The sequence below is a fragment of the Camelus bactrianus genome, unplaced genomic scaffold (assembly GCF_048773025.1).
Source record: "Camelus bactrianus isolate YW-2024 breed Bactrian camel unplaced genomic scaffold, ASM4877302v1 HiC_scaffold_53, whole genome shotgun sequence".
Taxonomy (NCBI): Eukaryota; Metazoa; Chordata; class Mammalia; order Artiodactyla; family Camelidae; genus Camelus; species Camelus bactrianus.
The window spans coordinates 580,001-594,829 of NW_027413970.1; the positions used below are offsets into that span (position 1 = coordinate 580,001).

The following is a 14,829-nucleotide window of genomic DNA, read 5'->3' on the forward strand; positions in this document are numbered from 1 at the left end:
TTTCTCCCTCCCTGACCCTTCTGGGATTCAGAAATCCTCCGTGAGGATTTTTCTATTCTTGGCAGCAGAGTTATTAGCATCATTGACTTGGAGGCAAAAACTTAGGTTTCCATTAAACTGGGATAGACATGCATGGATAAGAGATACTAGTGCTACTCGTTTTCCTTAGGGTTCCCCTGTGTCTGTGGGGTGTGTGTGTGTGTGTGTGTGTGTGTGTGTGTGTGTGTCTGTGTGTCTGTGTGTCTGTGTGTCTGTGTGTCTGTGTCTGTGTCTGTGTCTGTCTGCCTGCCTGCCTGCCTGCCTGCCTGCCTGCCTGCCTGTTTATTGTAGGAACTCTCTGTCAATGGAAGTATAGTTGACTTACAATGTTGTGTTCATTTATGACGTACGGCATAGTGATTCACTTATTCACACACACACACACACACACACACACACACACACACACACACGTATACTTTTTCAGGATAGGTTATTACAAGCTATTGAACATAGTTCCCTGTGCTAGACAGTAGGACCTACTTGTGTACCTAGTTTGTATAGGGTGGTTTATATCTGCTAATCCCAAACTCCTGATTTATCCCCCTGCCCTCCCCCGTTCCTCCACCCTACCCTGTCCCCTGTGTTAACCATCGGTTTCTTTTCCATGTCTGCGAGTCCAGTCTGTTTCTGGTTTGTAAATAGGTTCCTTGGAGTCTTTTTAAAATGGAGTTATTTATGTATGGATGGGTGTCTTGACTTACTTTCAGATCCCACCTAGAAGTGATGGCATAGGATATCTGTCTTCCTCTGGGTGACTGACATCACTAAAGCTACGGAACGCTTCACGTATGTGCGTGTGTCGTCCACGTTCAGGGGCCGTGCTGATCTTCTCTGGATGGTTCCCGTGTTAGTCGATGTGCTGTGGCAGCAAGCGCTTGCCTTAGGGTTTTTGTCTCAACCTGAAAGCCGGCCCAGAGACTGAAGGTCTTCTAGTTGCCTCCACTATCTGCCTAGGACCATCTCCACGAACGTTTCCCATTTTCTCTCACCCTTTTGTCTTGGCATCATTGAGTACTAAAATGCTCCGTCTCCTGAAGCCCTGCAGACTGAAGCTGGACAACGGGAGGTAAACGTCAGAGAAATGGCCACAACAGCTCCTGTGGAAACCATCCTAGGGCCTGTTTTTGGAGGAGCCGCTCAGAGAGTTGAGCCGAACACCCCAGGACATCATCAGAGGCATTTCAAACTGCTCGAGCCGTTTCGATGACCCCGATGTGTGGAAATCTCCTACCAGACTGACCCCCTACTCCCGGCCCTGAATCTGGTTTCTCATCTGCTCCAATGATTAACCTTTGTGCTGTACTTTGGTTTTCCACACAAGTGCCTCTTAGGCGATACCTGACTGCTTGCTCCCTAGGCCTAGCTTCAGAAGCCCATCGACACCACCGCCTCCTGAGACGAGATACTACAACTGTTTCCTTGAACAGACCTGTTCTCAGAACTAAGAAACTGGGTCCATGAAACGCAGGCCCTCTAGGAAACTATTCCCTCCCTCCTGCCCCCACACCACACGCACGCACGCACGCACGCATGGACGCACATGCACAGTCAACAGCCCAGCTTTTAATGTGTAAAACTTCCAGGGAAGTTACAGAATAGGGAAATGTTGGGGTCCAGAGTAGGCTGCCCCAAAATGTGCCCGATGGACTATGCTGAATGAAAGGGACTTCACAACTGGCCAAGGGGGAGGGTATAGGTCAGTGGTAGAGTGTGTGCTTAGCAAGCAAGCACAAGGTCCTGGGTTTAATCCCCAGTACCTCCGGTCAAAAATAAATACATAAAATCGAATTCCTCTCCCCGCCCGCCCCCCCCAAAGTATACACTGCTGTATGTCAACTCTGTCTCAATAAAACTGGAAGAAAAAAAGGAAAAAAAAATGATTTAACAAAAGAAAGAAAGAAACAAACAAAGAACTGCCCGAGGCAAGAGGAACACTCTGGCCCTCCTTTCTGCCTCCCTGGAAGCAGGGGAAAAAGAATTTTGTTTTTTTAAAGTCTCCCATCCCAGAGGAATCTATCAAGTCAGAGGTCTGCTTCCATGCCCTTCCATGATTCTCAAACGGTGTAGTGGGGTTTACCCAGATTAGGAAAAGGAGGGGACTCCTTTGGCCTGAGACCAGGCGAGATTCTCCCCCTCCCTCCCGCCTCCCTCCGTGCAGTTGGGACGGGGTGGCCTAAGGGTGGGGAAATTGAAACCAAAGAACAAAAGCCGTTCAACAGAGAGGAGCCGGAGGCCAAGTCAAAGGCTCTGACCTGAGCACAGAGCTTTCTGCATTTGAATGAAGCGATTGAACGAGGCCCTGCCGAATGGATCCTCCTGACGTCCCCGCCCCCGCTTCCAGGAGACAGTCAGTCGATTTGGGACCGATCGGTGGAGAAGGCCTGGGAGGCGGCGGCGGCGGCGGTGGCGGCGGCGGCGGCGGCGGAAGCAGCGGCGGGGGCGGGGGGGGGGGTGGTGCGCGGGCGGGGGCGGGACCAACGGTCGCTCCAACTCTGCCTGCCTGCCTGCCTGCCTGCCTGCCTGCCTGCCTGCCTGCCTGCCTGCGGGGCTGAGGCCTGAGGGCCACGCTGGTTCCTGCCACTCAGGGAAACTTCTGCGGGTGTTGCCGAAAGATCGCCCTCCCCCACCCCGTCCCTGACGAGCCAAATAACCCAGAGACAGGGTCTTAGAGTTTAGAAGAAAAGAGGCAGCTTGATTGCTTTGCTGGGCAAAGGGGACTCACAGCAGGCTAGTGCCCTCCAAACTGTGAACCCGTCTTGGGGTTGGGGTTTCATGCTTCTGTGGACGAACAGGTTGGAGCATGAAAGGGAATCACAACAGGCGGGAGCACAAAAGGTGCTCATGATCAACAAGGGTCTCTGATGAAACTTCCTCCTAAATCTGGATGAGTGTCTGATAACATGGGACCTCCTGGTGGTCTAGTAGGTCATCAGCCCGTGACCTTCTTTATCTGGTCAGACTCACCCGGCGGCACCAGCGCCACGGAGGAACTCGGGGTGGGGGGTGGGGGGTGGGAGGGGGCTGGTCGTTCTCCTGAGCTTATCCTCCCGTGACTCCCTTCCTGGGGAAAGACTCAGACGCCAAACATGATTGTCAAGTTGAACGATCAGAGGAAGGTCAAATCAAACAGTTAGAATCGACAACTTTAGCTGTTTTTAACAGTGGGCCTGGAGCTGGGAGCGGTGTCTGGTCAGTCGAGTTTGCTGATCGTTCTAAAAGCAAGCAGTAAGCATAAAGCCAAAAATTGGCTTAGCCTAAGTGCGGCCACTTCATGATTCCTCCTTCACTGGGGGCTGAGGCGTGGGGGAGGGCGGGGGTGGGGGACAGGACTGAGGTGGCGGCGAACTTCTCCGTGAATGCTCGGAGCCGAACTGCTCTCTGGGCCTAGGTCTGAAAAAGGCCTGAGTCTCAGCTATGACAGATTCTCTCTCTTTCTGGGCACATGGACTGACTCGCCCCGCATCCTCCCATCCTGTCAGACCCTTTGGACACACACCTCCACCTGAAGAGTTCTTTGGCCTCGTCCAGAAAAAACAAACACACGCACGAACAAAACCAAACGAGCACACAGAAACCCTGCTGATCTCCTTGGACCCCATTCACTTCGGAGAGTCCCTCTCGTAGAAATCCCCTCTGCTCGATGATTTCACCACAGCCGCCTCCCTTTCTCCGGCACAGTGACCCCCCACCCCCACCCCTGCGTGGGCCCTGTCCCTCTACCTATCAAAAACCAAACCCCAGGAGAAAAGAAAATCAGAATGCTGTTTTGAGCCACTGGATCTGTGAAAGGAACCAAACAGAAAGCTGAAATAACCAAACCAGCCGAACACCAAAAGCGAACAGACAGATACCCCAGAAAGAAGGGCACGCTGACCCTTGCCCCTTTCCTTCCTGGAATCAGGACATAACATAGATCTACACCCCACCCCCCACCCCACCCTCCCCAGATGTCTTCTTTATGCCGGAACGAGAGTGACGTTCTTATTGTCAACGGTGCTGTTATGGAAATGACAGGCCGGCCAAGAAACAAGCACCACTCGGAGGGTTGGAGTACTCAGATTTATTACGCCGGCGGGCTCAGAGGGGCTTCTGCTCCTAAGCCTTGAGCACCTCCAAGACGTGCACGTGAGGTTTTATAGGGTTAAGTACCAGCTTGGGGTATTCGGCCAATAGGCACGCAATAGCTTTAGCAACATCATTATCACGAAAGTAGAGGCAGTGAGGCAGCAAACCAACATTTCAAGGCCAGATATGTCTCTTTGAAAATCCAGCTGGCTAGCAAAATATGAACAGGGAATCAGCAAACCGGCACTTATTAATTTAGATTTACGAGTTAGCCCAGCAGAACTCAGATCAGTAATCCGACACTTGTTACACTTAGATTTGCGACTTAGCTTGTTATCCCAGCTGGGCTTTTCCTTCACAGTGTAAAGCGGAGAAGGAGAGAATTCTGTACAAACAGACCTCGATGAAAAGAATCCTCACCCTCTTTTAGGCCCCCACCTCAACACACGTGCGCGCACACGCGCGCACACACACACACACACACACATGCATGCACGCACGCGCGCGTATAGTTACTCCTGTTCTCTCTCTTTCTCTCTCCCTCTTCCTTTCTTACTGATTTTTTAAAAATGTTTACTGATAACACAGAAAATAATTGCTTAAATGTTGTCCAGGAATGATATTCATTTTTGAAAACATGATATATATTGTAAAGGATTTGGGCTCCCTTAGAAAAATCCCAGTCCAGGCACGATTGTATAGCACCTCCTTTCACTTTCAAGTGTCTCATTTCAGACAATAAAGTAGCCAGTCATCTTCCTTGTGCATGACCTTTGTAACTGGCACAAGTCAAACGGCACAAAATTCAGACCCAATCTCCTGATCCATATGATTCTCATATTCTTTTTTTTTTTTTTTTTTTTTTTTTTTAGCGAGTCCAGAAGCTATGGGTCTGTGCCAACCACCCGTGGCTGTTCACTATCCAGCATTTCTTCCATTATCTTTATGTTGTCCTGTTTCTTGGAAGTATTAGTGCAGCTACTTTTCCCGATGGTCTGTCTCTGTCTCTGTCTCTCACTCTTTTCTCCTTCTTTTTTTTGGGGGGGGGAGGAGGGGGATGGGTTTGATTAGGTTATTTATTTATTTTAATGGTGGTTCTGGGGATTGAACCCAGGGCATCATGCATGCTAAGCAGGCAATCTAACAATGATCTATATCCTTCTCTACACCGCCCCCCCGACCCTCCAGCACCCCCCCCCCGTCCCCGGCCAGGGCCTGTCTTTGCTCAACCCAATAGAAAAGCATTTATGTTTTGCCAGTTTCCTGGGTCCTTCTTTGTTTCATAAAACTGAGAAGAAATACACGTGGAAGTTCTCTCCTATGAATTGAACAGACTGAAGATCCTTTAAATAACCAAATGAGGTGGAAGTGCAGAGAGTACCATACGGGAACACACCGAGGCACATCGTCATCAAATTGACCAAAATTAAGGATAAGGAGAAAATATTAAAATGAACGAGAGAAAAGCAACAAATAACATACAAGGGAACTCCCGTAAGGTTATCAGCTGATTTTTCAGCAGAAACTCTACAGGCCAGAAGTGGGTGGCACAACATACTTAAAGTGATGAAAGGGAAAAACTGACAGGTAAGAATACTCTATTCAGCAAGGCTCTCGTTCAGATTTGAGGGAGAAATCAAAAGCTTCACAGATAAACAAAAGCTACAAGAGTTCAGCACCATCAAGCCGGCTTTACAAGGAATGATAAAGGATGGTCTCAAGTCATCAAATCCTAAGAAAAGAGAACAAAAAGATGACAGAGAAAGGGAGGGGGGGAGAGAGGGAGAGAGAGAGGGGGAGAGAGGGGGGGGAGGGAGAGAGAGAGAGAGAGAGAGAGAAAGAGAGAGAGAGAGAGAGGGAGGGAGGGAGGGAGGGAGGGAGAGGAGACCTTCGAAAGATTGCTTTGCCTGTTTAGGGTCTTCCGTTGTTCCTTAAAAATTTTGAAATTGTTTGTTCTAGTTCTGTGAGGAATGTCGTGAGTATTTTGACAGGGGTTGCATGGAACCTGCGGATTGCTTTGGATTGTGTGGCCATGTTGATAGTATTGATTCTTCCAATGCAAGAGCACAAGGCATCTTTCCATTTCTTTGTGTCATTTCAGATTCTGGAGTATAGATAACCTCCTCGATTAAGTTTATTTCTAGGCATTTTACTGTTTTTGACTCAATGGAAGTGTTTATCCCAGTTATAAAATTCTGGTTTTTAAAGTGGAGGGGGGAAAAAAAAAAGGAAAGGAAGGGCCACAAATGGCAAAATATCCTTCTTTCTCATCGGTGAATTGTATTCCATTACGTGTGTGTATGTGTGTGTGTGTGTGTGTGTGTGTGTGTGTGTGTCCCCTCTTCTTTATCTATTCAAATATTGATGTGCACTTAGGATGCTTCCGTATCTTGGCAATCATAAATGATGTTGCTGCTAATAGCAGGGTGTGTGTATCTTTTTGAATTCATTCTTCTTTTGTGGTTGGCTTTATTCCTTTGATAAGTATGTAAGTTTAAAAAGCTAAAGCTCTAAACCTTCCTGGAAACAATGAACAGTACATATATGTAAATTAAAAATATATGTGCAGTAAAAACATTTTAAAAAAATAAATAAATAAAAAAGAACGAAAGACAAGGAAATTAGCTATCAAGCCGTGAAAGACATGGAAGAAACTTAAAAGACATCTTACTAAATCAAAGAAACCGGTCTGAAAATTGTTACCAACTGTACAATTCCAACCAAATGACATCCTGGAAAAGGCAAAGCTCTAGAAACAATCAAAAGATCATGGTATCCAGGGGTTTGGGGAGAGGGAGGGAAGGAGGAATGAACAGATGCAGCGTGAGGGATTTTTAAGGCGATGAAATTATTCTGTAGGATACCATAGTGGTGGCTGCATGTCATTGTACATTTGTCAAAACCCATAGAACGTACAACCTCAAGAGTGAACCGTCCTGTAAACTATGGACTTTGATGGATAATAACGTGTCCATGTCGGATCATCAGTTTTACCAAATAGGCCACACTGATGAGAGATGTTGAGGGGAGTGGAGGATATATGTGTGGGTGGGGAGGGCTATGTGAGAACTCTCTGTATTTTCTGCTCAATTCTGCTGTGAGCCTGAAACTGCTCTAGGAAATAAAGTCTATTAATCAAAAACAAAAACAAAAACAGAAACAGAAACAAAAACAAAACACCCAAATGAGGTGAACCAGGATTCAGTCATCCAAAATGGAGCTGGACGGCCAGTGGGAGGAACTTTGTTGCAGACATAGTCCTGTTTCAGGGAGGGGGACGTTGTCCCCTCCCTCTACACATCTTGAGTTCTCTGGGCTGGACTGATCCAAAAATGGACCCCAGACGGATCGTTGAGCAGGAGCGACAGGGAACCTACTGTCTTTCATTCAAGCACTCATGTGTCCCCGAAGCAGGCAGCTTTTCTCCGTTTTAGGACAAGAAATCAGCCCTTTGTGCGAAATGGGCCGGGCTGAGAGCCTTTGGTTTTGGGTGACCCGTCCGTGAAGAATCGAGACGGAGTTTGGGTTTTGGGGAGGGGGGGAAGCCCCTGAAAGAAGTCACGAGGTTGGTTGGTTTCTCTAGGCTTCCGGGGCCTGAAGGCTCTCAGTGGGTGATCAGGGTGTTTTCCTAAGTCCAGATGCAGGGAGGGCACCCTCCACGGAAGTGATCGATTTCCCGCTTTCAGGGAGACAGAAAGAAGAGTCTGAGGGTCCCTCTTGCGTCTGCTGGCCCCTCGGCTTCTTCGGTCACTCTCATTTCTAACCCATCCGTGTGCCACGGAGGCACATACATGTTTGGGGTGGCCTCCCCTGGGTCCCGACACCGGCATCAATGGGGGGAGGGGGGGCATGAGTGGTCAGAACTGTATCAAGCTCAAGGGCACCACCAACCGGTTTCAAAAACAAATCTGCCAGCAGCTGCTAGCCGCAGCCTGGTCGTTTCAAAGTTCCCGCCTTGCTCTTGTGGTGTGTTTTCTTTCGTTTCCCCTTCTCCACTTGCCCCGTGGGGTAGTCTGATGACACACACTTCCAGTGCTTCTTTCTTGCATCTGTGTCTCCTGGGCTGCAGTCCTAAGAGCCCCCCCCATCGCCCCCGCCCCCCCCAATCAACTCGTTTCTTTACCCTCCACCAGGTCTCCTGGCTTGGAAATCTCGGCTCACAGCATGTGTCTCGTGTCCTCTCTGAATTCACGGGCCCAGCCATCCACCCTAAGGAGACGGAGGGAGGGAAGGAAGGTTTTGACCTGGCGACCTTCCTTGCCGGCATCCTCCGGATTTGGGACCCTTCAGTGCGCCACCTGCCACCCGCCATACCACTCTCACCCTGAGGCCTAGCCCTCGGGGCTCCGTCCACGCGGACACCTGAACGCGGACGGACCTGGACGGTGGGCGGGGTGGGGGTGGGGGTGGGGTGTGGAGGGGCTTGCTTCATCACTGCCGGAACCGTGGAGGCGACCGGGACAGACGCGTCCTTCAAGAGGTGAAGGGACACGTCGCCCGGGCTAGGTCCGTGCCACAGCATGTGATTTGGCTCTAAAAAGGAAACCAGGGACCCGTGGAGCCGAGAGACCTGTGGGAGACAGGCGGGGCCGTTTCTGCGTGCCCCTGACTCCCTGAAAGAAGCCAATCTGAAAAGGTGGCATCCTGTAGGGTACCGGCTCTGGATGACATTCATTCTCAAAAGGGCAAAAGCCCCAGAGAGGGTGAAAAGATGAGTGGGGTCGGGGGTGGTGGTGGTGAAGGTTGTCTGTGTGGGTGTGTGTGTGTGTGGGTGTGTGGGTGTGGGTGTGGGTGTGGGTGTGGGTGTGGGTGTGTGTGTGTTGTGGCGGGGGGTTGTTGATGAATAGGTGGAGCACAGGGGACTTTTAAGCAGCGAAACTCTCCGGTAGGTAGGTCCACGATGGGATGAAAACCAACGTGCTGGATATGGCAATACCTAAGCTGGGGTGAACTGAAAGAACCCTTCTGGGTGTCCCGCCCCTCAGCCGAAGTTTAAAGTCCTTCCTAAAGCCAGAAGGTAAAGACACACGAGAGCAATCTGAGGGGCCATCGCTGAGGAGTAACAGCGAGGCCAGTGAATCCAGTGAAAGACTGACTGACGTGGGGGCCTGGGTCCCTCGGCTCGACCCCCTTCCCCGGGAAACCGAAGCCTTCGACGCAGGGATGCGCTTTGACACGCTTCTGTCTCATCGGAGAAGGCTTCTTCTGCCTGGCATTGCGTGACGGGGCCGAGAAACCCGTCCTCTCCTCCTCTGCGTGAGGTAGCGGTCGCTCCCGCCTTTGCGCAGCGGTGAAGAAAGCTACCAGAAACACGGTTCTGCGTTTCTCTCGATACCGTGGGCGAGCGTCACGGCTTTTCCTTGCGTTCCACCATGCAGTCAGATAGCATTCTCAAAACTAAGCGTGCCATGCAAATTTTCCTTTTCCTTTTTTAAAGTGACTGTCAAGAACTTAGGCAGCATCGAGTGAAAATGTTGGGCACCTTCATCTCTTGGTTTGTATGGAGCCAGCTAGGTCATCAGACCCACGTCACCATGATTTCTGAATTCTAAGATCCTTTCCAATCCATGATATTGTACACTCCTGGGTCATGGGATGTCACTATGGCTGATCAGGTCAAAGGGAATGTGTCCCTCCAGAGCACTTATTAACACGTCAGTTTATTTAAACGACAACAAAGGAAATTCCCTTCGGGCGATATTCATTCCACACGCTAAAGGAAAGCGATAGGTTGTGTGCCTGAGCCCACACAGTGTGACGCAGGAACGGGGTGGGGGTTGAGGGAGGAGGAACTCTGGCTAGTGTCCAGGACCTAACGGGAGATAGAGTGGAGGATTTTTGCCCTTCTTCAGGGACAGGGTGAATCGGCCCGAGGTTGACTTGTGCGCTCAGAAAGAGGGCCTTTACCGGATGCCCCGAGCAAGCAGACTTTTCTTTTCTTCTTCTTCTTTTCTTTTTTCAGTTTTATTGACATAGGTTTGACATACAGCCCTCTATCAGTTTCAGGTGTACAGCACAATGATTTGACTTCCATAGACTGTGAAGTGATTATTAGGTAACTTTAGTGACCAGGAAACAACGATATGTTAAAAGGGGGTTTAATCAACAGAACTGCTATTTCTGATGATCATCTATTCCTAAGAGAAAGGACAGATGAACACTCCAAAATGCAGGAAGTGCATAGTCACAGAATGATGAACAATCTTTACCCGTGCCGACGTTTTGACGCCAGGATACGTGGAAAGCTGAAGTTTTAGAACATAGAAATATTTGGCTCTCCATTTGACCTGGAAATCTCCTTGTTGGAAAGAAGCTAATTTCTCCTCCTCATCCTCGTCCTCCTCGTCCTCGTCCTCGTCCTCCTCCTGCCTTTTTAACTAAAAAAATAAAAAAATAAAATAAAATAAAATTTTTTAACAAGAAGTTTTTATCTTTTTGGAGGGGGGACGGGTCATTAGGTGTCTTTATCTACGTTTCAATTAATTATTTAGATTTATTATACGTTTTCAGTGGTGGTACTGGGGACTGAGCCCAAGGCCTTGTGCATGCTGAGCACGCACTCTACCGCAGAGCTCTACGCTTTCCCAGAAAGGAGCAAATTTCTAAACATAGAACTGGATGAGTAGGTCAGCTTTTTGATCTCATAGAAGCAGCGGCCCAGTTCTCTGGGGGGAACCCTCCTTATCTTGTCCATCTCGACAACGTCAGAAACGTCTGTCTGCATAGCCCACAGTGGCCTGAGACTGAGGCCAGGGGGCTGAATCAGGTAGAACCTGAAACCGAATGGAAGAAACAAACAAACAAAAAAGGGTGGGGAGGGGCACGCGGAGGCCTTTTTAAACGTACACACTGCTGCGTGGTCTCCCTCATCGAAACTCTAATTCGCAGCCTTCTTAAGGAGAAATATACACCTGAAACGTCTTTTTTCCACACAGAGTTTAAAAGCTTTCACCCTCCGAGCCGAAAAACCTTACCCGTCCCATCGGTTCTTTCTGAGTGAGTGGGTTCTCTAGTGTCCTACGCGTCTGCTGGGAAACAAGCTGCTGGAGAACCAGCAACTAGAAACCAAGCTGCACCAGCATTTCCATGAGCGTAAAATCTTACATTCACACTTACTTGCTTAAAAATGCACACGCCTGCTTTGTTTTCATGTTTTACAGAGTCGATGACCTATAACATGTATGATGCTCAAGAAATTGTGTGAGGGGCAATCCTGAGATTGACCGTGAGGGCGCAACAGATGGCAGATATTTCCTTAGGGTAAAACAATGGACGGTCATGGGAAGCCAGATCATCCATTAACAGAACTTGGTTCTGGCAGGAAAGCATGTGGTTTAACCCCGGGGAAATATTTGCTATCTCGAGATGTCCCAGAGGCAATCACAGGATACACTTAGAAATTTTGCATCCCCCGAGGAGGGTGATTGTTCCTGGAAGGGATAGGCCTGAAATGAATCAGTTAGCCAGCAAGCAGAACTTCGTGCTTCTGGCATGAAATATCTAAAGCCCCACCTCTTTGATCGCATTTCTTTTTTTTTTTTTCCCTGAGCCGTATACTCCCAATAAACAGGATGTCGACCAGGCTTCTGGCACTCTAGATCCACGAGACCTTGAGTCCCCTGGTCCCATTTTCGCTCTTTACTTGGTCTCTTTGTTTCTTAATTCTTGCGTCGCCCGTCCTCAGACACGGTCCCGAGCTGCGCTGGACACAGCACCCGTCCTACCCGACTCGTGAGTGACCTATAGTTTTTAAATGAAAGCTACAAAATCTCTGGTCATGTCGATCTGCTGGTCTCGTCTGTATGAGACAGGGCAGTACCTGAGTTTCAGAGACACACACAGACACACACACAGACACACACACACACACAGACAGAGACACACACACACACACACACACACACACACACACACACACACACACACACACACACACTCTAAAGGGAACAAAGAACAAAGAAAGATAGAGAAAGAAAAAGAAAAAGGCTCAGGGGAATAAAGGATTCGCTTGCTCTCTGTGACATGACCCAGTAGACCTAGTTGTCACGAGACAGGAAGCTCAACTCTCCGTGTTTACATTATCTGTTCCTGAGCTTTCTTGCAGAAAATTCTCATGCGTTTCTTTCCCCTCACGGAAGTCTTCTCTATTCCCCACAGAGCCTGGGGCGATGGCTCTTCACCCTGGAGCCGCCTGCGGCCGATCCAAGATATCGGATGATTTATGGAAGTGATCAGTGATCCTGAGACAAAGCCCTTCCTTTAGGTAGAAAAGCATGGCCCCTGCTGCTCAGGGAGCTGGCACTCCCCCTCCCTCTCCCCTCATGCCACCTTCTCCTTTGTGCACAAGCTATCGCTTTCGCAAAAGAGCTTGGCTTGCCTGAGAGTCTTGTGGAAGCCATCCTCATTTCTATGGTACTGCCGTCCAAGGATCTGGAAAGGGCCCGGTCCCATGTATGCATGTATGCATGTAGGCACTTGTGTATGTCCCCGGCTTGTAGGCCTGGCATGTTTCTTCCTCCACATACACTTGCCAGAGTTCATTCATGAAAGAGCTCTATGGAACTGGTTTTCAAGGGAACATGCAGGCAGGGAATGCGAACAGGAAGGAACCCAAATGTTTTCCTTCAGGTTGACATGATCTAGGACAGATCCTTTCATCCAGAAAAGCAAATGTCAAGGGATCGGTCTCGTGAAAAGAGCCATGTCTTGATTGTGACGAGCAGCATTCGAGGTGAAACTTTTCGCCTCCCTAGGTTTACCCCGAATCCATTAAGTTCCTGTGGGTTATCTCTGTCATGAAACGTGTCAGCCAGGAAAAAAAAAAAAAAAAAAAAAAAGAGTCTGGGAGCGATGGTTGGCTCGGTCTCAAGTCTCAGGAAGTGTTCACACCCCAAGCAGTCCGAGGGGGTAGTGTGTGTGTGGGGGGGGGAGGCGGTCCATCTCTGAAAAATTGGTGCCTCCTCCACGTAGTTTTTGGTCCCTTGCAACTGAAGCATCTGGCGACGTCCCTGGAATGTTTAGATCGTTTCCAAAGAAGATGAGATACGGAAGCGTTCGTTCCTGGCTCCATGAGTCGAAGGGGACGTGCTTTAATATCTTTCTGACAGAAAAGACTCGAGATCTGTCAGTGTGTTGGCCGACATGACTGGTATACCTTCGGAGGATGGATGGACCTACAGACAGACAGACAGACCGGAATACATACATACTTACTTACATACGTACATATGTAAACATACAATACAATACAATACAATACAATACAATACAATACAATACAATACAATACAATACAACAAAACAAAATGAAACAGAATAAAATAAAATAAAATAAAATAAAATAAAATAAAATAAAATAAATTAATTTAAATGAAAATAAAAGGATGCTGTGAGGAGAAAGTGTCTGTTTCTGGCTAGGACCAAATCGTGTCCCTACGTGGACCGGTTGGGAAAGACTGGTGTCCCAGATGGTTCACCGTGACTTCCTCGTGAACATTTGCTGTGACCGATTCGGGCTTCGGAACTGTCATGGTCTCGTTCTGAGGAACGTCTCCTGGAAAGCATGTGGAGACCGTCTTCGTCTGCCGTCCTTAGGAAACGTTCCAGCAGAGCGGGTGTCCGAGAGCCTCTAGGGGCGATGGCTATGCTTCGTGGACGTCTGTCCCTCTTCAGGCCGAATTTCATGGAAGTATGCTGATCTGGCCAGCCGACAAGTCTGAATGGGGGTGATTTTTTGGTAGAAATGCGCGTCCTTGGAGAGACCAGGGGAAGGGGAGCATGTCTCAGTGGAAACTCTCGTACAGCGTGATAGAGATGAGAATGCGGTTCTGTGTCATCATCTTTGCGTGCTTCCCGCCACCCTCCCCCTCCCCGCCCCGCCCCGCCTTCCACTGATACGCTGGGCCACGTCACGCGTGCTTCGAGTTTTCTCCGATGGTTGGCCAACGCTCTTCCGACTCCCGTTGCCCATGGTTCTCCCGCTTTGGACTTGGCATCCTCGAGAACCAAAGCCGCCCTTTCCCTGAAGCCCCGCCGAGCCGGGCTGAGCAGCTGGACATCCGCTGGAGAGACGTCACTGCCGTGTCCCCTCTCGAGACCCTCCTCCTGCCCGTTGCTGTGGAGGCCACTCAGAAAGTGGACCTGAACCCGCATGCGTTTTTCAGGCCACCCGAGCCTCTTCGAGCCCGACGCCTAGACATCTTCCTGACTGGTGGCGCTCCGGACTCACACCCTGGGTTTCTCGTTGGCTTCAGCCACGGACCTTTGTCTTCCTGGAACGAAAGACCAGACCGGTTTCATCAGGTGGAACCACCTGCCTGGTGGCGGGACTGTCGTGGAACCCTATGGACCACCCCGAAGTGTATATGCAGCCCAAGGGTGATCTCTCCAGTTGAACAACCATCGAGGCCCAAAAGGACCCCTGCCCCGGGAAGAAAGAAACTTTGACCTTGACCCTTAGCTGCCCGAACGAGAATTTGGATCAGGGTTGGGTAGGGTGATGGAGATCTCCCTTGGCACAGTTCCCGTGTGCGGGACTTTCAATGACTCTGTCTTCCTGAAAGGACACCCGCCCCCTGACCACGCTGTCTCGTCATCAGTTTGTTTCCACGAGGGACGAACCGTCATTGTGTGCACGACAAAGTTGGCCGCTGCCTGTTTGGTCCGCCATCGCTCCGTAAGGGACCGACGAAGTGTGCGTCGTGACCAGTGACCGATTTCGGA

The 14,829-nt window shown here is 49.5% G+C and overlaps 1 long non-coding RNA gene and 1 other non-coding gene across 2 annotated transcripts in view; both read right to left on the reverse strand.

Moving 5' to 3' along the window:
• The window catches only part of LOC141576965 (uncharacterized), a 3,755-nt gene extending 1,281 nt beyond the window's left edge, over nucleotides 1-2,474 (reverse strand). Inside the window, exons 1-2 of the long non-coding RNA XR_012505366.1 lie at nucleotides 2,295-2,474; nucleotides 744-1,094 (exon numbers count right to left, since the gene is read on the reverse strand). This is a non-coding gene — a long non-coding RNA (uncharacterized LOC141576965). The remainder of the gene's footprint in view (nucleotides 1-743; nucleotides 1,095-2,294) is intronic.
• On the reverse strand, nucleotides 809-917 carry LOC141576979 (U6 spliceosomal RNA). Its single transcript, XR_012505414.1, has one exon. It is a non-coding gene; the product is annotated as a U6 spliceosomal RNA (small nuclear RNA).
• Nucleotides 2,475-14,829: the final 12,355 nt, after the last annotated feature.